At 35.9% G+C, this 27763-nt stretch overlaps 1 protein-coding gene across 1 annotated transcript in view; it reads right to left on the reverse strand.

The window, feature by feature from the left end:
- TENM1 (teneurin transmembrane protein 1) overlaps positions 1-27763 on the reverse strand; it is a 321456-nt gene that overhangs the window by 287412 nt on the left and 6281 nt on the right. The gene's annotated exons all lie outside the window — the stretch shown is intronic.

Genomic DNA, 27763 nt, shown 5'->3' on the forward strand with positions numbered 1-27763 from the left:
TCACTTCATATGGATTTTGTGGATGAAGTGTCTGTTCTCTCCCCACCAGATGCCACTTTCAGACTATTAACCTTTTTTGCTATAGAAACACAACATAAATTAATAACATAAATAAAAATACATAAAATAGAAGCTTATTCTTTAAAAGGGCTCGCTAACCTTGCAGACAAGTCCTGTTAAAATAGCTTATCTGCTCCAGAAGCAGAAGAAAGAGTACTGCAATTAGATCATTATTTTCAGTAGTTGGTAACACTGCACCGACACTAGACGCTGGGATTCTGCTCTGGCAAGGGTTCTGGTGGATCCAAAGTGAATCCTACAGGCCCATCCCATCTGAATTACTTTCTGACTCTTCCAGTGAAGCCTAGAGCATATGTTAAAAGAAGCTTTTACTTAGTGAGAGTTATTGTAACATTTTAATTACATTTCAACACAGACTTAAAGTCTCCTGGTCAAAATTATTTTAAATAAAATTATTAACCATTGCTTTTAAGCTTAAGAAAATACTGAAATAATACTTGAAAATAAGAACACAACACATAAATGAGCAGGCAGGTTCCTGCTTTGTTGCTCACCTACAATCCCTCAGGAGACTAGATGTCCACAGGAGGGACCTGTCGCAGGCAGAGGCATCGCACCCAGTTTTTCTCTTTAAACTGCAGGACTTTATGCTGACATTGCCATAACATCTCAATTATTAAAAGGCTAGTGAATACCAGGATAAAGGAATATTAGCATAATGAATTATCCAAGAATTATGATTCTTGTAGATTTGGGCATATACTAACATGCTAGAAATCAGCATCAACCTCAATGAGAAAAATCACTATTGACATGCAAAGAAACATAGAAAATGCTACCTTAACTTTGTATTTCTGTTAATATTTTAAGGGTTTTTAGCAGAGATCAACATAATTGATGCCAAAAATGGTAATCCACTGTTACAAATGCAGCACTCTTTAAAAGCAGTATGTTTAATAACTGGAATTGTTTAGAAGTTCAAAATGATCCCACTGGGATTCTGTAACAGAACGCTTCTCTACGAAGTCACACTGGCTGATGAAGGAGTCAGAAGATGATGTGTCCAAAGGGGATGTTTCTATGACTTTCAGCAGTAGTCCCCTTTTCCATCTTACACCCCTTCTCTCCCAAACTGAAATACATTCAAAGAATTTCTTTGCTCCTTTTCTCACCATCAATCTGGCAAGTTAAGTAGTAAACTCCATGGTACCATATGGTAGAAGACAGCTGAGATATAAACATGTTGTGTAATGTCAGTCCTAATGAGTTATAGAAATAAAACTAAGAGAGCTAAATATCTGGCTTAAGCATCAAAAAGCATAAAAAAATTCACAGTTAAGGATAAAAACCTACTGTGTATTCAATGACAAGTATTTCCAAACTGTAACATTGTTATCTTACAGATGTGTAAGATCTTACTGTTGTTTCCTGCAGCAGCCTGACTAAAAACATGCATTCTTCAAAACTCTCCATGAAGAGCTCAGCAATGCCATCAGCTGTGCCTAATTGCTCAATGCTGCTAGAAGAGAAAAGGAATGTAAACATATGTATTTATCTTTCTCCATTTCAGATGAACGGAAGAGAGAACAACAAGCTATTTTCAGACTCTCTTCAGTACAGTTTATCACATATGTAAAAAATCAGCTTGAAAAGAAGGTAACAAGAAACAGAGAAACACTTAGCATTTGAAGAATTGTAGGCTTTAAGACCTGTCTCAAATGTTTTAGTTATAGTTTTATTCAACATTGAATACACTACTGATAATCCTGGGCAGAATTTCAGTACTAGAAGCACAGCAAATTCCTGTGCCTTCCTAACTCCTCCACTCCCCTAAAAAAATATTCTATAGCTCAATCTTTTCCACTAACATCCTGAGACAATCAGACATAACAATGCCTGTAAACTCTCTCATTTATTCATTTATTTTAACCTCCCCCTTTTAGAATACACATGGAGAAAATCAAGTCTCCACCAAGACTGGCAGTTATCAAAATCCATCTGCATAGGCCTACAGTTATGTAAGTATCACAAACTAACACATGATTGGGCAGAAAAGACGTACAGAATATTCTACAGAAAAGAATTTCTTTTACAATGTAAAAGACAGAGGAACAAGTATTGAGCAAAGAATCCAAGCCTCCAAAACAGTCTCATGCTAGGCTGGTGCATCTGAATTTCAGGGAGACTACAGTGTGACTTCGCCTTTTTAAGGTTTCCAACTTTACTGCAAGTCTGCTGGTCTACTTAGACTTGTATCACCCAGCAGACAGCAGCCTGCAGCAGTGAGTTCACAAATGCAGAAGGGATTGCTGATCTAAGCTCTTTGGTAGGCAGAATGCTTCATTTTCAGTCTGTCAAGTACGAAGTTTGTTACACAGTTTACTCTGCAAAATTATTGAAGGCAACTCTTCTATTACTTATTACATAGCAAATTTCAATTACAATTTAATCTAGTAAGAGACATTAATCAAAAGGATAAAACATAACTCTCAATGTAACAGGCACATATACTAAGACACTAAAGGGCAGGCAAGAGAGAACAGGGGTTAAAGCAGTACCTTGGACAGCACCCCAGTGTTATGGCCTAATACTCGGCAGTTGGTCACTAATTATGTAATTGTGTTATGTTAATACAACAAAATTTTTCATGTTTTTAAATGGAGTAAATTTGTGTGTAATATCTGAACAGTTAAGCTTGATTCAAATTCACTAAATAAATGTTGCTGAGGAGACCAGTGTTTCACTTTAGTTTTGCTGCCACGTAAAATGCAGACACAAGTTTAGAGGCTCTTGTGCCACTCACAGAAGAGTTTTATGCTCTGACTTGTACCTAAGTTCCAAAAACCATATCAAGCATAAATCCTGAGGTAAAGGAGTAGGAGGAACAGCTTCTCACCTGTTCAGCTGAAACACCGTTTATACATAGCTTAATAGTGCTCCAAACTGCATTAACTTTACCTTAGAGCCATTACTTACTCCAAAAGATTTTTGCAGGCTCCTATTCTAGCAGGCACAAAATAGAAGCAATTTGACTGAAACTGAAACAAATCATGAATGAGACAGGAGACAACAGATGAATATAGCAAGCAGATGGGAAAAGTAAAGGGAACAAATAATGAGACTATACTGGTTAAAGGATAGTCTCAGAACATAATCTGAAGTAACTGGGTTGTTAAACATTCCATAGATATCATGAATGCAGAGTTGTACACAGGCATTTGAGAATGGTGAACTAACTTGGCAGACATTTATGGAAAATCTTTTTGTTGAATAAACGGGACAGAGGTAATTTTCTAAACACTTTACTACATGGTCTACAAAATTTGGCACAGGCTGTTGTGGGTACCAGTTGTCTCCTCTTCTAGCCTACAGAAAGAGGATGTAGACCACAGAGATCCAAGAAGAGAAAAATTAACCAGTTTATATCTGATGAGGCAAAGAAACTTAGCTGGAAGACACGTTGAAATGACAAGCCAGAAATCTCGTTTTTATGGAACAGGTTTCAGTGTTTACAATGGGGATATGTTTAGGTAAGAGTAGAGGCAATGGCCACAGTAGTCAAGAACAACAGAACAATATTAAGAGATTTTACTCTTCTGTAAGAAAGATCTTATCTGAGAATGTTAGTTATAGTCATACATAAAGCACACCCACTTTGGTAGTTCGGGTCAACCAGAAGTCACAGAATGGGCCTGCTGCAGCACTGAGCCCAAGCTATCAAACCCTGTCAGATTCTTTCAGGCAGAATGCAACAGAATATTAAATAATAAATAAATAAATAAATAAATAAACCCCACAAAAAAAAAAAAAAAAACAAAAACAACAAACCAAACAAAACAAACAAACAAAAAAAAAAAATCCCAAAACCAAAACTAACAAACAACACCCCCCGAACAAAAAAACCACAAAACCCTACAACCCAAAAGAACAATGACCGAACTCTTACTGTCAAGACTGCCCAAAGAAAAGTTGTATAAAAAGAAGTGGCCAAGATATCAAAGACAGAAATTTAAGGTCGAATGTGAAAACAGAGGAGTGAAGATAAAGAAAGGATTAGAGACAAGCAGATGATCCAGGAGAGGGCTGAGTCCTGAAGCCCACAGAGGAAAGGATTTCAGGAACTGAACGTGGTACAAAATGTTAAAAGCACGCAATGGCTTTCAGAGGATAAATGGCTTTTGTTCTGACCTTTTCTTTGGCATTATTTCCTAAGCAAAACAGAAAAGATTCAGCAGGTCCCACCTCCCCAACTACTGCACAGGACTCTTAACAAACTACAACAGTTCTCTATCACCAAGAGTTGTCTTTAACAAACCCACAAATCACAAGAAGTCACTGAAGTTCTCACAATGAGGTTTCTATTCACAATCCCCTTCTGCTGAGAAAATGTTATTACTAGACTTAAACTCAAAAATATTTTTATTGATATTTACTATATGCCACAAACATCCTTCTGCTCACATAAGCACTAACATGAAAAATCAACAAGTGACAGGATATAAAAGCTCCCATTCCAGTCAGCTTCCAGAGACCCAGGACACTACAGAACATGGACTCCACTGGCCCTCTCAGTGGAAAAATTCAGCAGAAATTTCACACAGCACTGACAACTATATATTTTAACCTTTATAAGTTATTTATACCCAAGGAGAAATAATATAAGTGAAGGCCAATAATATTACTACCTAAAATCTGAGGAGTGGTATCTGCCTGCATGTTAAGAGATCTGCTGCTTGTTCTTTTCCTTTTTTTTTTTTTTTTTTTTTGTGGCCTAAACACTGGCAGACAGACTTCTGATTAAGGCAGTGGAAAGGAAGGGACAAATTATGAGATTACTTCATTGCTTTAGCTGAATTTTCTCAATTACCTACATGAAAGTAGAATGAAAGTAGATGAAATTTCTTTTCACTTTTAATTTCTGAAAAAAAAAAACCCAAAAAACCAAAAAAGCCTGTAATTATTTGAAAATAAACAAATGAACAACAAAAACCAAACCACATATTTTTTTTATCCAGGTTACTCTTTTCTAGGGTAGGAATGCAGTGAAAATAAAGAACACCTCACTCAATACTGACCTAAAAAAAACCTAATTGTCCAACCTATTTGTCAGAAGTGACTAGACTTTTAAAGGAAAGAAGATGCTGAACCTTATCCAAGTTTGTTAATTAATAGCCTCCCCAGATAAATTCTTTCTTAATGTTGTACTTGATTAATAAATCTCTCTGCTTCAAGGCAACAGATGGCTTAAGTTCTTCCAAAATCAAAAAGTTCAAAAGTCTCCATACTACAACAATCTAAATTTAGTCAGATGCTTAAGTATTAATATTATTTTTAATAGAGCAGTGAAACAGCCATGGATAAATTGAAAATTCACCCTTGCAATTTTCTGCAGAGTTACAACTTCAAGAAAATTATTTATTTCTATTTCCCTTGTTTAGCAAATTTTTGTCGAGCACAAGGAACATAAGCAAAGGCACCAAACCCTGGACACCAAATCTGAAACCATCATAATAAGACTGGGTCAATCACTCCCTTCTGTCAAAATTATTGTCAAACATTCTCCACCTTAAGAAAATACAAACACATTAAACACTCTCAAGTTTTCAGTCCAGTATCTTCAATTGTTCCTTCCACTTTCAATTCCTTCCCAACAGAAGGGGACAGCCTTTCTGAACTGACCTAGATTAACTGAAGAGTTTAAATGAAGCCCAAGGTAGCCATTTCCTTTTGGTGATTATACACGAGAAGACTCTAAACAGAAACACCTTATTTTCTCCCATTTCTATGGCATCATGACCTAAAGGCCACCAAAGTCAGCAGAAACCTTTTAATCAATTTGAAAATGTGTCCTCTTGCCCTGATGCTGCAAAGATCCACACAGACAGATCCTGCTTCAATGACTGCACATTTCTTTGTTGAACCAGGGCTACTAAAATATAGCAGCTGATTCTTTGTAGCAATTTCAGATTTTACTGCATTCCAAGTGGTCAAAAACGCTGTGGAGTACTTTTTTTATCACTTACGTTAATCCCACAAAAGGAAAACTCTTAACTGTTGGCATCACATGAAAGCGTGTATCAGAATCCAAGTGCAAAACAAACAGGTCAGCTGCCAGAACTCCTGGCACAAAACGAACATCAAGCCTGCTCACATTAGCATTTCTGAATAGGTCATGGCTGTTCAGTTATTAATGTTTTTATAATAATGTTTTCAAACTATTTTGTAAATTGCTGCTTTAAGTTTCACCGCAACTGTGTTCATTTTCCTCCTCTAGAGTTCATTGTATCCCATGTTCAGTATCTCGTACCTTGAAATGTTTTCAAAGCATTTGAGAACTTTCAGATAATTTCATTTTTCAGTACACTGTTGCTTCTGAGTGTATTCTACTTTCTCCAAAACTAAGTCACAGAGAAGAAGTCATCAACACTTTTATTATTCTATTTTTTTTTCTTAAGCTTAAAATTTCAATGCATTCATAATTGTCTGTTCTATTAGAATTTAAAAGAAAGAACGTCCAGCCTCTGGGAGCTGAAATTCAATTATACATATGTGTCCACTGGTGCTGGGGGAGAAGCTGATCTATATGTGGAAACCACAACACAGAATTCTCCATTGGTTTTGTAAGAAAATGCTAAAATGGTCAGCATAAGAATATAAAATTTCTAATCGGAATTTTAATTAGAAATAGGTCAAAAGAATGCACTTCCCTCCCCCTCAAATTATTTCTGGCAAGCATCTCGCTATTCTGAAAAGCGCAGTGTAACACAAATTATAAGTATTAATACACTCTCAGCACGGCTACCAAGAGTGACAGTTTTCTGACAGTTTTATAAAACATGGACACAAAAAAGAATTTTTTTAAACCTTGATTAAACCGGTTACTCAGAATTATATGTTTGACTACTAAAAAAATGTATTTGCATAATATATTACCAAACTCTTCATATGTAGTTATTTCCTTCCCAGAAGGTCTCAGAAGGAGATGTCCTAGATACAAAAGCTTTCCCATCAGACATGCATAAATGCAAGACATACACACTATAGTCTCCCAGGCACCTTGGATTTCACTGCATTGCCACAAGTACTTGATTTTCGAGAAAAGCCCAAGTACTACACTAAGTGATCCCAGTGGAATAATATTGTCCAGCCTGCCTTAAACTGACCTGTCTAATAAAAACAACTCTAATATTAAAGGTATTCTGGCACACTGTAGAAGAGTTGGGAAATTTTAGTTTCTGTAGGAAAAAAAACACCCTAATAGCAAGAAAGAAAAGGGCTCAGTCCTCGAATTCTTGCATGAGCAGCTCCCTGAAACCCGTGAAATCACAGGAAACAAAACTACAGGCTCCATCTCACAGTTATGATTAGAGACTAACCTGTCAATACACATGCATAAAGTTACTCACACCAGTGCATTTAAGTTCTTATTCCTCTTTTGGAGGAATAACAGAATGCTTTGTTACACATTTACTACTTATAACTGTATTTTGATTCAGAAGCCAGTAGATTATTTTAAGCCAATAAAATTAGCTAATTATTTGATAATAGTTCAGCTGTGAATTAGACTACTTGCAGCTCTAGACAGGTTGCTATAAAACAGATGCTCAAAAGCACTGACATTATTTATTTAAATATAAATTCTTACATACCTATATTCTAAGTTTCTAGTTCAGAGCAAAACTATTCAGTAACAGTATTTCTAACTTCAACTGACTTCTGTCTATATATTTAAACATACTAAAACTTATTTTTTTAATTTTATGCCTGTAGGCTTGGTTTTCAGAGATAATTACTGCATACAAACCTAGTTTAAATATAATAACAGAATTTCATAGTTATCTTGCCATTTATTTAGAAAGACATTATTCCAGTAAGACTCCTCCTGTGTCACATTTAATTGCCTTTGAAGATCCTGCCATTTGAATCTGTCTTCTGGAACATGCATTTCATCATTATTTTTTAGCCTTGTTACATCAATCACCATAACTGCTACAGAAGATTTCTGGGCTGTGAAGTGATAATTTGTTCCAGCGATATTAATGAGGCAAGCAGTGGTCTTGAGGGAGGTGACAGCCCATTGCTTCACAGACAGCAGCAGATTAAGGTGGTATACTATACATAGTTTGAAACAGATCACTAGAACCTGCAAAATATATACAATACAACTTAAGGTATTCCTACCACCCATACTACCAACTACTCACGGAGTAACTTTACATCCCTTGCCATAGTGTACTGTCATTGGAAGAGACAATACCAATGGTAGCTGGTTCGAAGCTTACAGGAATGACACTATAGAACCACAGAAAAAAAAAAACAAAACCCAGAGAGAGATATTTGTTGCTGCTGTAATGGCATTCCCAGTACTCTGCTGCAGGAAGCCGTACATCTGGAAACAACAGATGGCCTGCGTTTAAATGGGAGGGAATAGAGTATTTTAATACCCACACATCCCTAATTCAGTTCTGCAAGTTTCATTTCTATGTTTTCTCAGATTATGGAGTGTTACAGGATCTGTATGACAGGCTTTATCCATATTATTGTTACTACCAACATTGCCAGCTAAAACCCTGATGTTGTACTATCTTTATCTGTGAACTCTGACTTAGCCATATGTGCACTTTCAGAAAAGCAGACTTGGTCTTTAAAACAAAGCTTAAACCAGAAATTTATATGAAATAAAATACTGTTCATTACAGGCCAGATGCTCTCCCATCCCAAATCATTCATGATCACCTATTTAGCCTTTTGCATTTGGTTTATGACATATTTTGTAGAGGTCCACATGGTTTCCCAGAATAATTTTAGTTAAAAGGAAAAAAAAAAAAAGGAGAAAAAAAAGGAGAAAAAAAGAAAAGAGAGAGAACACACTCTGGATTTTTTTACATATATCCTTTCCACATAAATGCCTCAAGCTCTTAACCGATTTATACATAAGAGCTACTTACAGGCATTCTAAAGAATAATCCTAACCATGCACGATTTACATTTACACATTTTAACGCAAAGGAGGAAAGGAAAGAGGATATGGCCATCTGCATAGTCCCAAAGCCTTCTGTGGATAACAGCTAGTGCTACCAGCTCTCCCAGTTACTAATGCCAGATTGAACCATTTGTAACTGGTGTATAGGGAATGGCTGGCTCAGAAGATAAGCTTCTAGAAAAAAGACCACATACACTTTCTAAGCAGAAAGCATAATTATCTTTCTGATGATTAATCTCCAGCAGAAATATAACATGGGAAAGATGAATGAGCTGCAAATCTTCTAAGGACATTTGGCTTTATCTTCTTTTCAAGAGCACGCATTCAAGGCATTGGGATTTTGAGCCTGAGAAATCTTAAGGCAAATGGAACAGGTATGTTACACCGATCTAACAAAATGCACATACCCTTGGAAACATGAACAGTTCCTTATAGATTGCTGAAACTAGAAATTTGTTCAAGCATAATTAGCCCTTATGCCTTGGTAATAATAGAGAGGTCAGCATCTGTTTAAAGTAGGATTTGACATCAATTGAAGCATATGGATAGAAATCCAAACTCTTTTTCTCATTAAAAATACACCATTTAATTTGGCTCAGTTCAGGACGATTAGCAGTATATGCTTAAAGAGAAGCTTACAATTGGAACAGGAAGAGTTGGCTTGGGCAGAAGACGACGCACAGAAGAGAATCAAGAGCTTGTAAGGGTTGCCTATACACACTATGCCAAGCTCTTGTTAATCCTATGAGCTCTTCATTTTCATAAGCACTCAAATATATCAAGTGAAAACATTCAGACATCTAGAGACATATAACAACAATTACATATTAATAAACCAAATGTCTTATCTCCCTAAAATACACAGAGACCTATCTTCCAAGCTTTCTGGAAATAACAGATTTACAAAACCAAAAAACACTGAGGTTATATACATCCAAACATTACTAAAAACAATTAGACAAAATATGCATTTGAAGAAGATAGACATAATGCTCTGATTCATGGCTAAGAATATGCAACCAAATACATTGTCAAACCTAACGATTACACAGTTATCCAACTGTAAGGTTCAAAGAGTGTTGCAGTGCAGTATGTTGGAGAAGAGATGTAAAAGTAAGTACTAGAACTTCCCAGCACCTGTCCTAATATAAGCTAAAAAACCCCAAACACAACAACCCGCCCCACAAACTGAAAAACCACAGTCACCCTAACATTCTCCTCTCTAACACTTCTGTGTATGCACAGAAGTATTGCACAGAATGATAACCCACCATTGTGTACGGACATACACAAGGTGTCAAAACCAACATTTTAAAAATAATTAGCTGTTTAATAGAGTTGAAGCATTTTCAAAATTATCTGGTAGCAAGCACTGCAGACCAGTACCAGCACTAAAGCTGATTTAGCATAAATTAATCTAAATATCTCTCCTTTCTCCCCCCCCAGCTCCCCTCTCTCAAAAAATTACAGAACAAATATGAAAAGAACCAAACACAGTATATTTTTTCTACAGTAATATATAACCACAGGAAACTCACTGCTGTAACTTTACATTTCACTTTTTATAAGTTAACTGAAGTTATTTGGACACTGGAGTTCAGTGGCTTGAGCTTTTAAGCTTTAAGACAGTGCAAACCTTTAAAAAGAAAGCAAAAACCTAATTTCAACTAACATCTTCACATTTCCTCATTTTATGTGCTTAATATTTTATATAGTCTTGCTATAAAAACCACAAACAACAAGGAGAGTACATCCATGCCTCCTTCTACCATACAAGTATCTTCTGCCCATTCACTGTTTATGAATCGGATGATATGATAACATCAGACACTCAAACATTTTTGGAAGTGCTATTACTCTGTCATGATATAATGATGGCATATTTGCTCCCAGCTTTTCCTGCTTTTATAGAAAGTGACTGAGAAATTACGTTTCCCTGCAATTTTTAGCAATGCTGCTGATACAACAGAATGTACAGAATCTCTCCCTATGGTCACAGGTTCACTTGTGCTTCATTTTTAGGATTGATTTAGAAGGTCCTCTATCAAAGACCTTGCCTTGGGGCTCTTGATAAAAACCCTTTCATGCTTCTAGGTCAGTGTTACAACATAAAAATGTAAACGTCATCACTTCCACACAGCCTTCCTCCCATTTTTACTAAGAAACTTGTAGGAACAAGGTGGACTTAGGGCATCTTCTCATTCACTATTAATGCATTTACCTAATGGCTTCACATAAAATTTACCTTTATCATAAAATATGCTTTTTCTTTAGAGGGTCATTAGATGGTGTTTAATTACAGACTCTTCTTTGCCTATGGAATAATAGATCAAATTTTGGAGAAAATGCTTTGCACTCTAGCTTGTTTCTGAGTAATTTAAACCCCCGTGATGCTCTGTTCTTTGACTGTCAGTCTGAAAAGCAGAATAAGCTAACCAGATCGCTATTCCTTCTTAATAGGATTGACTGTTCCACCAAATATGTGGAAGAAGAAGAGGAAAATAGGCATTCATTTGCCCCTCCTTTGGATTTCTCAGCTAGGGAGAATACTCTTAACAAAAGTTTTCAAGAATATCAAAGCAAAACCTAAATCTTCAACTTCAAATAATACAGTAATTTTCAAAGGGTATTTTTTCTTCATGTGCTGAATATAACCATATTAAAATGTACTTAGAGTGGCACTGCAATTTTACCATGGGTTTGAAGGCACAGTAAGGCAACAAACATGGCTGTACAACATGGAACTTTCTGCCCAATTCTAAGAACTAGAATAAAACACTTCCTGCCCAGATATTAACTCTATTATTCTGCAAGATACCTTCATAGCATAATGTTTGCTTCCAAAATCTAAGGTATGCCAAGCTTTGATATATGGAAATTCATATAGATTCAGATGTCTCAATATGATGAAAAAAGAAATACACATAATTAGTAAACATCTGCTGTTATTACAGAGACACAAGCAATAATAACAATCTGTTGCATTAGGAGACATCCACATGTATTCTGAGAAGCTCAGAAAAGCTGGATTTGTACCTAACAAACAAAATGGCGTAGCACAGAATGAAACAACATCAGGAAACAATGCCTAGAAGCATTGTAACAACTGTGATGCCCATTCCTCCCTTCGCAGGGAGCAGGTAAGATGCAGGTGGCAGCAGCATCCACCTGCAGAGCTCCAGCAGTCCTGCCTGTTGGTACCTTTTCCAAGAATAAAGACTAGTTTTCATGTCCTGACACTGCACAAAGTTGTCTCACTGTAGTTCAAACAATACTTGAAAATCTAGCTTTATTTCTCTTCTCCTCAAAAGCTTAGAAACTGGAAATCTAAACAATTTTAACTACCAGACACAATCCTCACTTCTTTTTAATAATCAAACCATTTTAAGTAACTGATGCACAACAATACAAAACATGCTGATTTTTTTTTAATCAAAAAGGTTCTTTAATCCAAGAACACTGAAAAACAATTTTGCTTTAAACAAGTCCCTTTCTTTCTGTATAGTCATTACAATATGAAGACAACAGAGAAGATTTCAAACAAACTCTTATGATCACTACAATAAGATTAACATTAATGTTCTTTTCCTAAAGGCAAACAATGCACCTACAGAAGTTTGTTTAGAACATGGTTTCAAGGGAATGTTCTTCATGAGAAACTACAGACTGAAACACGAACGAAAAACATTGTCCTTATTATCTTATACTGTAGTAAATACATATAAAAGCGTTATACACCATATTCCTTCAAAGCCAACAAAGATCACGCCCCCTCATTACAGAGCAGATTTTGGTAAAATGAGATGTCTACAAGAATACAAAAAAATTACTGCTGTACACTGCCTTCAGCAGCTCTTGGTTTTACCAAAACCTAAAACGGTAATGCCTTCTAAATACAAAATCTCACATTAAAGAACAGCATCCACGCATAAAGGAGTCAAGCCCAACTCCTATCTTCATTTGCAGCCATTTCTTAGATCACTGTGAATACCAGTAAGGTTCCTGTGGGAAGTTACGATGAACGAAAACCACATGTAATAAACAATAATAACTTGTTCTTCCACATTCCATACTAACAGTGATCTATCTGCTAGGCTATGTGGTAAAGCTACATAAAGACAATACAGCATCACCTGTAGGAAGACTGCAACATTTTTCAGTCCTTTAGGATGAAACAGAGAGATGCATTTCTACTTTTCATTTGCTATTTTAGACCAGACAAATCCAGTAATGAATGACATAGAGAGGTAAGTCAGGAAGAACTGCAGATTCTTTTATTAGGCCTCTCCCAGCTGGCATGTGAATTGAAAGTTCACAGCTATGAGTCAATCAAAAAACTAACCTGGAAGAAATAAGCACATTTTTGCTAGAAAATCTTTCAGGACTTATTTTTAGTACATTAAAAAAAATATTAAAATATATAAATAAATTGACCTCCAGATATGAAAGACCTACTTAAAAGAATAGAAAATTATTATTATTATGTCAGTCTTAGCTTTTTCTTAGCTTAGTTTCTTAGTTAGCATACATGCAACAAGGAGAAGTAGTTTTAGAGGCAGATTCCTTCTCAAATCTCAATGAGCTCACTATTTCTGAAAAACTACTTTAATTAACTTCATTCTCTGTATGAAATCTACAAGGTACTACTCTTTATTAATAAACATCTTAATCATGGACTAGTGCAACGACAAGAAATAAGAAGAACATTGCCACCTAGCTGTTTCAGCAGTGCCCATGGAAGATGGCACGTTCAGCTTGAGTCTTTCAAATACTCCAGAGATAAATAGGTCTAGTTCAAACATGTGGGAAGGGCTACCTGAAAACATGGGGCAAGAGAAAGTTTCTGACACTTTTCTCTTACTAACTTTGAAAGCAGCTGGTCACAAAATATATGTTTTGTTTTGTTTTTTTTTTTTTTTTAATTATTCAGTAGAAGCATGAGTTTGTTTCTGTCACCATCTTTCTTTCATCATATCCCAGCAGAAAGTCTAACTGACTGACGTAACACGTAAGTATATATGCTGACATACATACACATTCAGTACTGTGAAATTCTTGCTAAATATGAAATATCCTTAGATAAGATACCCATGTATACGTAAATAAGTGAATGCTCTGATGGACAGATGTGTTTCTTTAAAATGCATTTCCTGGCTTTTGTTTTGTATTTTTAAAAATGTATTTTTAAAAATGTATTTTCAAATGTATTTCATAAAGGTTACATTTGAAAAGCAAACCATATGCAATTTACAAAATGCAACTGGCTACATGCATGCAGTGTAATGACTTCCCAGAAAATTCAGGATAAAGCAGACCAGCTGAAGTCTGACATTGCTGATGCTCAGGCTGGTATTTTCTGAGTAAGCAAGAAACGCCAGAGTAGAAGGGCATCCTGCCCTGTCCCCCAGTTCAGCAAGAACAAAGAGAAGCATAACAGAACCGGCACATCATCTGCACAGCAGCTGTGCATTCCCACTCTGCAGATGGGAGCTCATGCATTCCAAAAGCATTTGGTAGTTTCACTGAAGCTCTTCAACTTAATAGACTAAATTGAGGAAGCTATAGGACTGAGCAAACAACCACAAAAGGGTATAAAGCTTCTGCATAGCTGAAAAGCTTCAGACAGAGATTTGATACCCCCCCCCCCCCATGAATTTTTTTATCATCTTTAATCTACGATACTGCCAGTCTCTGAGGAATGGAACTCAGCTATGTCCTGTTAGGAAATGAGGTATAACGTCACAAAATGTCAAATTCTATCAAAGTTTTCCACTAACACCTGAACCTTTACCAGTTAGCTGTTGATGACTCCATAGCACTGGAGCTCCCTGGTCCTGTCAGTCTGCAAACTGTATTTGCCAACTGATCCTCCACACAGCCCAGCCTTGAGAGAAACAACCTGAGAAGTTCATGCCGCACTTCTCTTCATGCTGAGCCTCCTCTGTTCCTCAGTTCCACGCAGTGCAGGGAAGACAAGAGCCCAGCAGAGTCCCAAGTGCCTTCAGCCCCAAAGGAAACCATCAACTTTGTGACACTGGTGAAGCACATTCATGCACGAGCTCTTTCCTCCCCAACACGGCACAACCAAGTAGGACTGCAATGAGCTCATGTATTTTCATTAAAAACTAGGAATAAAATACAATGTGACAAAGGGGGGGGGGGGGGGGGAGAGAAGTATTTATTTTAGCACTTTACCCTTTGTTTGGAACACCATAAAAGATCAACTGGGACTGTGTAAGTTTATTGCAGGCCTAGCTATATTCCTAACTCTTCTCAAGTTTGAGTACTAAAGGCCTCTTGTTTCTCAAGTTTCACTTCAGAAACTTGGCAAAACTATTACATAAAGAGGAAGGAATAATTATTCAAGACCATGTTTCCACCATGAACATGAAAACAGACAATTCACCTGGAATGGGTATGAATTATCTCATCTGCTGTAGATATACCAAATAATTAGTTGCATACATTAACTAATAATTATTCAGATACACTCACAGAGATAAAACACCTAGTAACCAACAAACGCTATTGTTCTACACAAAAGTTTGCCCAAATTAAAAGGCAAAGTATAAAGCAAGGAAAAGTTTATTTTTATGATGGAGCTTAAAGCACAAGCAATACATAAAAATAATACCAAGCTGATTCAAAAAGAGAGTACAAATTACATTTATCACTGTTGGGTGGTATATTTATTTAAAAGTGGAATATTATGACAACTGAAAATAAAGTCTCTATCCATTTCCAAATGACACTGAAAAATCACTTCAGCTGTTATGTTGTTATAAAAGCAACATATCAATCATTTTACAGCAATACTGCACTCAATTCAGTACCAATGCTGGCTATACTACCCACATTAAGTATATCAAAGTACACACAGTTTCACCTTACAATCACTAACTTTCACTAGTTAATAGCGGTATATTCAGTGCCTATAGATATGCTTTAATACTGAAATACTTCTTTGCATATGAGAAAAAAAAACAAACAAGAGAAGTTTTACAGACCTCCCTGGTCTTCCACTGGGAAATCTCTGTTAACAGGAAGGTTACCTCATGACTGAATGATTTGAGTTATAGTTGAAGCCTTTCCCAGGCTTCTCTGAAATTCTCAAACAAGGCATTTACAAAGTTTATTTTTAAGGTCCACAGGTGCCTAATTCCCATTAACCTCCTGATGTCTTGACCCTTCCATAAGTAAGTTGCCCATAACACTATGACTGGCATCCAATTCAAATTCTGAGCAGTGGAACAACTCTTTAGCATTTATAAAGAACATTGAGCTTACCAAAGAAAAGTTGTCACAGATGGAAAGACAGACTATTACTGTTAATAAAGCAACCTAGCTCTCTAACAAGCAGCAATGAAAAAGGAATCCCATCTACAAGATTTGCAAATAATAACAGCAGTGCCAGAAGATAAATTCCAAATAATGGAATACTTATTGTAAATGCAATGCAGAAGTAGCTGGACAAATCTCAGAACTGTAAATCCCAACAAGACATAAAACAAAGGAATTAGCAATTCATCCTTTAAAATTAACTACATGAATAACTGTATAAGCAGTCAAAATAATATGTCAGGACACAACAGAAAATTCTGATGATGGCATAGGTAGGCAGCCAGCACTTCCTGCTGGATACTCCCTCTGCTGAAGAAGTAGTAACAAAAGTTTAAGTTTTGGCACACAAAGTATTTTCTCCATAGTGTGCAAAATATTAGGTGCTGAAGAAAACAGTAGGAGCTGCGTCAGTGGCCCTAGAAACACAAACTCTCTTGCATATCTGTAGTGACAGCTAATTCAATGTCTTTTCTTCTTTATTTTTTATTTACACAGATGCGTGACCTGTGAGTTGCAATAAGCTGCTCACTGCATAGTAAACCAATGTGGTACTCAGGCCTGCAAAATTAATGGCTATTTGCTTAGCATGCCCACCAGATACAGTTGCTATTCTGTGGCTGAAGGCTACAGATACTTACTTTTCCTCTTATCCAAACCTGAGAAGTATATCAACATTCTTAAGAATAACAGGCTGAAAGTCCATAGCCTCAAGCACTATGCAGATAAGACTTACATTCAAAATTCATTCAGAATAGGAGCTTTAAATCCCAGTCAGTCACCTTATCATTATAAATTATGGCCTCAGTCCTATAAGGCAACTTGAAGAAAAGGTAAAATTATTTTGCAGCAACCAAACCCCATGTCTTTTTTGGTTTTTTTAAACACATTTAGAGCCACTTTTTGCCAAGTTCCTTTCATTCATGCTACAAACAGCTTAGAACCATTCACTATGGAAAGAATTTTTATCCGACATCCTTTGAAATTCTTTTGTCTATCTGACTGCAAAGGAGGAATGAACTGATTTTAATTAATTTTTCAGTGAGATAAAATTCCAGCAAGTCTACAGTATCCAGAATTCAAATTGACAATTGTCATCTTGAATACCATTCATTAAAAAGCACTCATCTCTATGAGACTTATATTCTTTAGCTGATGATATCAATTCTTAGATTTGTCATTTAATTAAATGCTCATTTATTTAGAGGCACATTCTCCAAATATATGTATTTGTACTCTATAAATCTGTGTTTGTTCAGGTCAGAGGTATATTAACAACAGAACTTGTACACTAAACTGAGCTCTCCTGTGCCTGCCACCATTTCTATCATCAATTCAAAAGTATCTAAGTTAAAACGTTTCTTGTTTGTGAGCTTCTGTCATGGCTGTTGGGATAACTGTAGTCCAGAAGCTGAACTAAATAATCTATTTTTCTTTTTGATCTGGTACGAAAATCGTACATCTGACCCTCATATTATCCCCTTACTCATGTAAAACTGTTAAACTAGCCTGTAGCAAAGAACTTCATGAAGCTGTACAGGAAATGTCAGAAGACTTAAAAGAGCTCTCTTTAGTCTTTTAGTCATAACTAAAAAAATGCAGGACTGGATGCTTACTTGGCAATGCAGTTCTAAAAATAATTCCCCTCCACCTGCAATATCCTTGGAAGGCTGACAAGTTGCCCCAAGAACTTCAAACTTCTACAGAGCATTTATGTTTCTTTTGCTCTGTTTATAAGCAAAGATCCCATGTAATATTAAAAAAAAAAAACAAAACCCATGGATTGAGCATAGCTTTAACTAAGCTTTACTGCTTTGAAAACCTAGGATAGAAACCAAAGCAGTGCCCAGCTGCCTATATACTAACATGCAACAGGCACTTGATGGTGCTTTACAATCCAGTAATCTCAGAATCTGTTCCTGTTCTGCTAGAAATATCTGCCTGCTGACTCTTTATTTAGACCTATTCACCCTGCCACTGCCAGCTACCCTCACTATACTTATGAGTACTTAAGCATCTTCCCAAACAGTACTGGTGGGCAGGTGAGAAGAGGGAAGAACTGGAGAGAAGAAACACATACCCAAAAGGGAAGATTAGTCCTGCATGCTAGAGAGCGGGCAACGTGCCTTCAGAGACAAATGGAACATCTATTACAGACTTCTAAGACCAAGAGGCAGAGGCAGATAAAACAGTGCTATTTTATTTCCCCATTAACTATGTTTACCAGAAGGGTAAAAGTGAATTTGGATATAATCTGGGAATGCTCAGAAACTGGACACAATGAATGGCACTTCAGGGAGTATCGTCTACATATTCCCCCAAACAGATGAGTTATTTCAGCAAGCAGGAAACAACAAATCTTTATTTCTACTAATTCTGTTATCATCATCCCTTAGGCCCATACAGCTCATCTGCTGCTTAACTGTAGCTGCATGCTTCCCCAGAAACATAATCTGAAACTGTGTCCTTTTCTGCCCTTCTTTTTTATTATACATATCACATCCAGCATTAGGAAAATCATCAAAACATTTATGAGGGCTAAAATAGTAATTCTTTTAAATGGTCATAGCTCTTAATAAGTAGTACTTACAGGGAGCTCTGTTTGAGTCACTATGGTAGAGACAGTTCTGTTTTTCTCTCTGTAATGAACCATGCATTTTTACTCAAATGTAACAGGATGCTCAACTCCCAGGGTAACAATCAGAAGAGCTCCTGTTTTATTCTGCAGACAAAGCACATATCGTACTTAAGTTTTTGTCCCTAGGAGCTGAAACCATAGCAGAAGTTTTACTAACAGTTCAAGGAAATAGCCTTTTAAAAGTTTTCATACTATACAATTATGTCCTAAAGCAATTTTGATACAAGTTTCCTGTGGTCATAATCACCTTCATGGTACATATAGTTGTCTTCTCATCTATTAACAGTTTTGTAATCCCACAGCTGTTTTGTGCTGGAACACTAAATCAGCTTTGGAGGGGAATTTCACACAAATGCAAACAAACAACTTCTGTTAATAGGCACAGTGCTATTTAAGTCTTTTAGTGCCTGTAGATAGCAGGCATCAAGAGCACATTTGTGACCCTCAGGCAAAGCATCAGAAAAAAAAAATAAATAAAAAAATCAGAGAACAACTTGGAGGTTTATTTCTTAATTACAATGAGCTGTCTGCAAATGCTGGGCATGATAGCCTTGAATTGATCTCATTCATCCTCAGTGTAGGAAATTAGTATGTAAGTTGTTTCTGGGTATCAGTTTATAGTAGATAAACAGATTTACTGGAGTGTGGCTCTATTTGAAAAATCCCTCATTTCCACTTCTAATTTGTTTCAAACTTTATCACCCATGAGATTCCCACTAATACATTTTTTTCTGAGGCCTACCATCATTTAGTCATGCACTCATGGTCAAATAATATTGCAGAAAGTTGGTAACAGATTTGCTGTCCTCCTTCAGTTCTCTCATGCTCTTCACATAAACCGTGAGCTGCTCCACAGATTTCATTAAAAAAAAAAAAACAAACACCAGGACATAATTTCCCCCTAGAATTCACCATAACCTCAAGGGTCAAGGTTAGGACGGATAAGGTGTCTAACATAGCTTTACAGTTTTCACTCTAACAGAAGACAAGAACGAGACTCAGGAAATCTCAACCCTTGTTCTACAGAAGACAAACTGAACCACAGAGCACACAGGTGAGGCAGCAGTGCCCCTTCTTTTCAGCCCAAGGTGACTGCTTCCCTTTCTGGTGGAAAACTGGAAATACTTCCCTAACTACCTCATTACAAGTTTCTTTACAAAATACTTATGAGCACACATGTACACATACACTGATGATGTCCCAGTGAACAAAAGAAAAAAGGCCCAAACTTCCCCCTTTGTCCTCCAGTTTCCTGGCATTTCTCAGAACAAAGAAGTTGTTTAAAAACTACAAGAATTAAGGACACCAAATGCAAGTGGAAAATCCAAGACAAAGTGAAACCACCTAATGAACACAACAAAGACAAGCAGCACTTCAACCTGGGGGGATTCACAGTTGATTTATCAATGGATATGATGATCCAATGTTAGTTCCAGAAAAGGTGTCAAGTTCAGTCTTTTTGCTAACCCTGTTGCCATGAAACTTCCCAAGAGATTTCACATAAACAGAAAATGTAAAAAAAGTTAATTATAGAGGACCTTGCTACAACCTAATGCAAGCTCAGAGGTAGTGGAAGAACATGTACAAGTCACTACAAATATTTAAACAAGTAGTTCAGTGTTTGATTACATCAGTCAACGCAAATTTGGAATTGTACAGACCTGCCAAAAGTCAGGTGACATCAGGAGGCAGGCAGCACGTATCTGCCCGCTGCAGCCTATCTGGAACACGGCACCAAACCCCCCATGCCTTTTCTACTGCTGCAGTCACGCAGCTACATCCTCCTGCTCCACCTCACCTCTCCTGCAGCATTTCCAAATCACTTGAGCATATTCAGTTCTGCGCAGCTCTAGAAATACAGCTGGCTTCCTTCCCTTCAGATTTATTTCTCACCTTACATTTCTCCCTGGATCTTCCCTAAATGATGCACAACCTGAAGTCTTGAACCCTCAGCTTTTCTCTAGCATCAAATTGCCACATTAGAAGAAACAGGTAGTGGTTTGTATGGACAGACACCCAACAGTAACACTCTTCTCTAGGAGCACTTTCCCTTTGATTATATTCCATGATTTTCACTCCTTCAATCTCACCTATTATTTCCCTCTTAAAAAAAAAAAAAAAATCAAATTCTTAGGAGGAAGGGCCACAGTAGATTTTTCATACTGTATTATAGCATGCAATAGGGGAGTGGTACCTGGTGGGGTTTTTCCTTTTGAGGACGTAGCCAGTTTGGGGTAACTTTTAGAGGTATGCATCCTAAGCATTCAGCCTTGATTTTAAATTCCTCCAGAAAGGTATCATATTCATTTTCACATGTAGAAAAGCACAGACAGAACAAAATTTACAAACAAACAAAACAACAAAAAAATCTCTTCAGTTATATTTGGAAAGAAAGACAACTACTAAATGTACCCTGGTACAATAGCCATGCACTTTCATATAAAAGATGCGGCTCTCAATAGCTTTATTTAGAAGTACAAGCCAGATCCTTAATATTCTTTTACGCAATATTTTCAACAGATATGGTGCTTACGCTTGCATGATGTTTTGATGCATTTACACTGCATTTGTGATTTGATCTACAGCTCTACACTTACCCCTTAGGTGTGTGGTAATCCCCACCATTAAAAAGGCAAAGCAAAACAAAAAAAGCTGAACACACACTATTTAACCAATCTATCTCAAAAGAGATGTCAGAGATATATTTTATTATTTCTAAATCGAGCCATTGATCAGCAAGGTGATGAGCAAAGAAAAAGATCTGTTAACTTAAACTGTGCGACTCTTATTTACACTGCATTTCTAATCAATAAGGTAAAAACATTACTAAAATATGAAGAGTCATGGGTTTTATTTACTGCTGCTTCTCATGGTCTGGTGTGAAGTCAGCCATCATTGTTTAGAATTGTTTATATTTCACACGCTATCACTTTGTGGCTGTAACATATTAATGCCACATTAGCTATGCAGAAATGGTTTAACATTTTTAAGCTCTAATGAAGGTGCCAGACATCTCTGGTTATATTCTCGTGCATTATCCTCAGGTATTAGCTCATCCTGTAAATACCCTGCACATTGACAGCAACTGTTATGATAAAATAAAAGCTTGCAAACACTTGCTCACAGCTTTTGTTTGTTTTTTTAAGAGCACTAGAAAGATTTAATGTCCTTTACTTATCTACAAACAAAAGCACATGTGGAGGAGGAGTGGGCAATACATATTTCTCTTGTATCATTTCTGTATTTGACCTTCAGTAATTTCTTTTAAGCGTGATAACTTAACTTGTCTCCATCTGATAATAACAGAGAAAGCACATTTAGTATCCAACACAATGTTTACTGAAATGTCAATGGTTACTCATTAAGAACGGGACTGGAATGACTAACACTTCAAGGGCCCTATTTGTACTGGCTTGATTTATGCCATGGTAGTTATAAGCAATGATTAAACACAACACAATCGTCTGTGAAAAGTCCTGGACACTGAAAAGACAAACTTTTAAATCAGCAACATAGACATCTTTGTTCATCTGAGAATTATGATTAAAAAAAAAATAAATCACTTTTAGTTAATTTTTTTGGAGTTAATTGATTAATAACTTGATTATTTTTATTACTTTGAGCACATGGTCTAAGCTTAGAGTAACACACACACAAGACGACCACCAGTATCGCCCAATTTCCATACATCTGGCACTTGTAGATACAGTTATAAGTCTGAAAGCACAAAGGGTTACAAAAATAATACTCAACATGACTCCAGAAGCTGCTCTATTCAATATCCTATCAATTGAACTCAAGAAATTCAAAGTGTAAATAATTCCATCCATATTCAGAACAGAGATTACCTTAAGTTTTCTACATCTCAGTTCTCCAAAATAGATCCCATCCTTATTCACAGCTGATAAATCTAACCATCACAACATTCATTTCTGACTAAGAAAACAGAAACCAGTTCAAGATCAAGCCACAGAACAGACAAAGCTTTAGTGCTATTATTAAGTGAGCTGTTTCTGGAAGCATGGAAGAAAATAGTTTCCTCTTTTTCAGTCTAAGTGGAGCTTTAACAGAGAAACTTTGAAAATACCACTTATGTATTGATACACAATGAGAATCCACATAATCTAGAAACATCTGCACCCAACTAATGTCCCATTCTGTGGGAACGGGTAGGCATATTCAAACATCCTTGGCTCAAGAAAATAAGGAAAAGGAATATCAAAACTTACTCCATGTGAGTAAATAAAGACTACTCATCCACAGAAAGATGAGAAATGTCTCCTCTCCTTGTACACCAGAATGCTCTTCACAAAGTGATCTGTCTTTTATTCCTTTAGGAACTTTTTATGGAGATTAATTTCTGTGCTTTGTTTCATTATTATTCAGGAAAGTGCTTTAGATTTTCTGTTCACATGTAATACCAACAGTTGAGTTACACACTGCATTTTTAGGATGCATATTCCCCAGTATTTAGGGGCTCATTACAGCTTTTAAAACACCTTGAAATCACTCTCAATTTAGAGCTTACAAATAAAGCATTTTCATCCTCCAGATAGTATTTTTTCCTGACATTCTATTAACCCTCTATCACCAATATTAATATTTCAATTTCCACTAAAGTTACAATCCTGGTGATTTTTTTTTTTTTTTTCTCAATGAAGTTTTTAAATTTACTAAAGGTAAATTAAGGTAAAACCAATGGCATTTAATATAGTGAAGTAACTGAACAGGTAACACCTACAAGCTATTCGAAAAAGCTGGGAAGCATCTAAATTACATCTCCTGTCAAGTATAAATACTAGTGACATTACAGTGCTGCATAATGCTAACTGCAGCTATAAATTATACAGAGATTTCTACATGATATTACACCAATTTTAAGATGTGTGAGGGCTTTCAAACAAATACCTTTAAATAAATAGAAACCACTTAAACATCAACAAATAAAAAAGATACAGCTTTCCTAAAGTTAGGCAGCAATGGCAGGCACTAGCTTCATCCACATGAACTGATTTTTAAGCCTACCAATAAAGAATCTTCCTTTTTTTTTTTTTTTTTAGCAAATTAATATTTATGTAGTTTCAACCATAGGCAAGGATGAATGAAGACTGAAAAAAGGATTGATAAAATCTGTTCATTTAAAGATAGTCTCCTCACCATGAAATGCAATAGGGGATTCTCAAGAACAGACAGCCACAGAGCCAAGGTAAAATTTTAACCAGTACCTTCTTTTTACTTTTTTTACATCAAAATTGACTACTATATATTATAACAACACTGGGGTTATAATTGAACTTTAAAGACAAGCAAACAATGGTGGCAAAGCAAACAGTGCATCTCCTTTTCCAAACCTGCATAAAAGCTGCCCAAGTATTACAGTACTTTATGCACCTACCACTTTGAAACAGTAAGGAAACTAAACTGAACAGTGACTGCTATATGTAAAATTGCTTAACTGATGTATGCTAAACTACAATTCTATATATCCTATTCTCACTAATTTCAAAGGCAGAAAATCCTGTAACTCAAACCAGTGGAATAGAGACTGGGCCTTTAGAAAGAAAGCAAAACTATATTAAATTCTGTTTGGTTTCATGAAAATAAACTGTTTTCACTTGTTCATTATTTCAAGGGCAATATTTCAAATAAAAAAGTAGACAATGAAATAAAACAAAACTCACTCTCAAGAAGTCAGCTGCACAGCAAAAAGAAATGCTACAACATACAGAAACACTGCTTTTGTTTTTTTAATTACCATAATAATCAAGAATTGCACAGTAATAGCTAAGTAATTTTAAAGTTTTTAGGATTAGAATATATCCACTTCCTAAGTCTTGTATGATTGGCTTCCTTTAGTTAGGTCCTGATAAGCTTAAGAGACATTTACCTGAAGATAATTGTTGTGATGCTGATTTACAAGGTACAGCTTGCTATAGTTCCATTAGATTACCCGACATGGGTTACCACACATTAGATGTGGTAAGAGCTTGTGTACATACGTATAAAGAAAGTAAATACATTTGGTACTAAGAATAAAACACCTATATTAATACCTAGGTGATTAATTTTAAAGCTGTATTGTGTGCTATATAAAAATAGGGCTGGGAGTGAGCTGGGCAATCTTTTCACTGAACAGCTTCATCACTAAATAATGCTGTTTGGCATCGAGTTAAAAAAAAATAAATCTGCAAATTTGGACAGAAATTAGTTGTTTCATCCACTGTTCATATCGAAACAATGTATCCTCTTCAGAAAAAAGGCAAAAAGAAATTTTAAAAAATGCTTTAGAATTTCTTATTTTACATCTCCCAGTGTAGTGTTTCTCAGTCCCAATTCCTTCTTAGTTTGCTTATGAAATAAACTTCAAAATATTCCTGGTTTCAGTTCTATTCCCAATTCTAAGATTAAGAGATGGCATTGGACATAAGATATTAAACCCACCTGTCTCTCTCTATAATGTCTTTAAAGATGGACCATATTTGTATTCTATAGAGAAGAAAGCATACAATTAAAAACAAAGAGAAAATGGAGCATTTTTTCCTAGTTTCAATATAAGGATTGAACAGTTTTTTCTCTTATCTGGAGTGAAGAGCGAAACAAAGCCTTATTTTTTTTCTACCAGGAACTGTTATTAAAAAAACCCTAAAAAACCCATAAAACAAACAAAAAGAAACCCACCCTGAAGCCTTCATGCTTACCATAAGAAAAAAAGAAAAAAAAAAAGACATATTGCAAAGCAAAAATACCAACATTACTCAACTGCTAATAGTACTGACCCTATCGATACAGTATCTAAATGAAGACTCAAAATAAAAGTTCAGTAACTTATGGTAATCTCCCATGAACATTACAGGTTTGCATTTGGGAATGGTAACATCAACATATAAAACCATTTCTCATAGTCTGGAGCAGCTACTCTAGAAAGCTTAGTATGAATTGCTCACAGCAGTTCAATACTACTCATATATGCTTTGTGATGCCAAAATTCAATTTTTGTAACTCGTAATCAACTACCAAAATATTATGAACTGAATATGAGCAACATTAAAAGGCAATTTCTTCTTACTATTGACTACTTATCAACTGATAACTTAGTCCGTTGAAATTAAAACAATTAATATATTTTATGGCAACTGCTAAAGCTGCTGACCATAAGTAAAATTATTGTGCTTTATAGACTTGAAAGTCTCTTTATCTAAGCAGCCAATTTAACCTAACATTAATAAAGACAACGTAACTTTAAATAAAGTCTGCTAATGAGACATTAAAAGGTTGCACAATTAAATTATAGTTGACTATGTTCATACTAACTCTTCTCTCCAGTTCGTCTGCAGAGATAAGAATCTGCTTTAGTCATACAATAAAATTGCACAGCATGGCACAGAAACGATGGCTATCCATCTACATTTACACAAGTTTATATGAAAGACATCTTATCCTTCCTTCTCATTCCCTGCTCAAACCATTAGTTAGGGAAGTAAAACAGGATCAAACCCTCTGCTGAACCACTTGACATGACTTCACTGATGAAATCCATGGCGCATTTCTACACAGGTGGAAATACAATATTTGGTGACATATGTCACATCAGTGGAAATACACCTACTTATACCTGTACGAAGCTGGCCCATTTCCTCTGAATTAACGCTTTATTTAGCAAGTATCACCAAAATAAGAGTTCTCAAAATAGCATTGCAAGGTTCAAACAACAGACAATGGTAAAAGTAAAGTTCCCACACTAAACTTCACATGCTACATCCTCCAATTTTTAATAGCCAATTTATTACTTACTACTTACTTACTAAGTGCTTACTACTAAGATTTACTCTTGTATTCTTTAAACACATTCAGTCCATGGCGGCTCTGATTTATTGAAATGTATGGAATTTATGGAAATCTACAGTACAGCTAATAGGCTGATAAAACTCCAAATGTTACAATGCTATAATTACATTGTAACAGAGTGCAGCACTCATGTTCTACCAAACATGCATGAAAATGCATTGCATAGGTAAGGAACATCACTGTTTGTGGACACCAAAACATCTGGACAAATGCAAGAGGCATCTTTACAACAACAAAGAGAACAAATTATGCAGACATGCTATATCTGAGACAGTCTGCACATATCAACCTAAGAATTTCAACCACCAAAATGCTATTTTATATATATATATTAAAAAAAACAACCCCCCCAAAACAAAACAAAAAACAAAAAAAAAAAACCCACAAAAAAACCAAACCAAACCAAACCAGGACACCTTTCCTGATAGAAGTAGCTAGTCAACATTATGTAAAATCCATCATGTCCTAGGGTAGGAAATATCTAGGTGCAAATTCTGACTATAGGGCTGCTCTTTTGTAAGAAACTGTCAACTCATATTGCAGGAAGAAGGAGAAGAAAGAAGAAACACCACCAGTCACCATGCCTATAACCAGATTTTTATCACTTAAAGCCAGATAGTAACACGGACTTGAACAACAAAAATTTACCAAGACATGCATTTAAATGCTATCTTACTAGTTGAGGCCACTGCATGGGCAGTACATCAAAGAGAATGATTTGCATTTTATAGGGGTGAGATAGAATTTGTGTAGCAGCCGAAGTACTAATAAAAAAAGAGGGAAAGGGAAATAAAGACTAAAGCTCACAAACCTATTGTGTTCTCAATCCAACACTGACCTCATGTTGAAGAACCTGGTATGTGGCACTTCCTCGGCAAAAAAATGTAATAAGGGTACAATTTACTTCCCAAATTCAGATCTGAATAAAAATATGTAGG

The sequence above is a fragment of the Lathamus discolor genome, chromosome 9 (genome assembly GCF_037157495.1).
Source record: "Lathamus discolor isolate bLatDis1 chromosome 9, bLatDis1.hap1, whole genome shotgun sequence".
Lineage (NCBI taxonomy): Eukaryota > Metazoa > Chordata > Aves > Psittaciformes > Psittacidae > Lathamus > Lathamus discolor.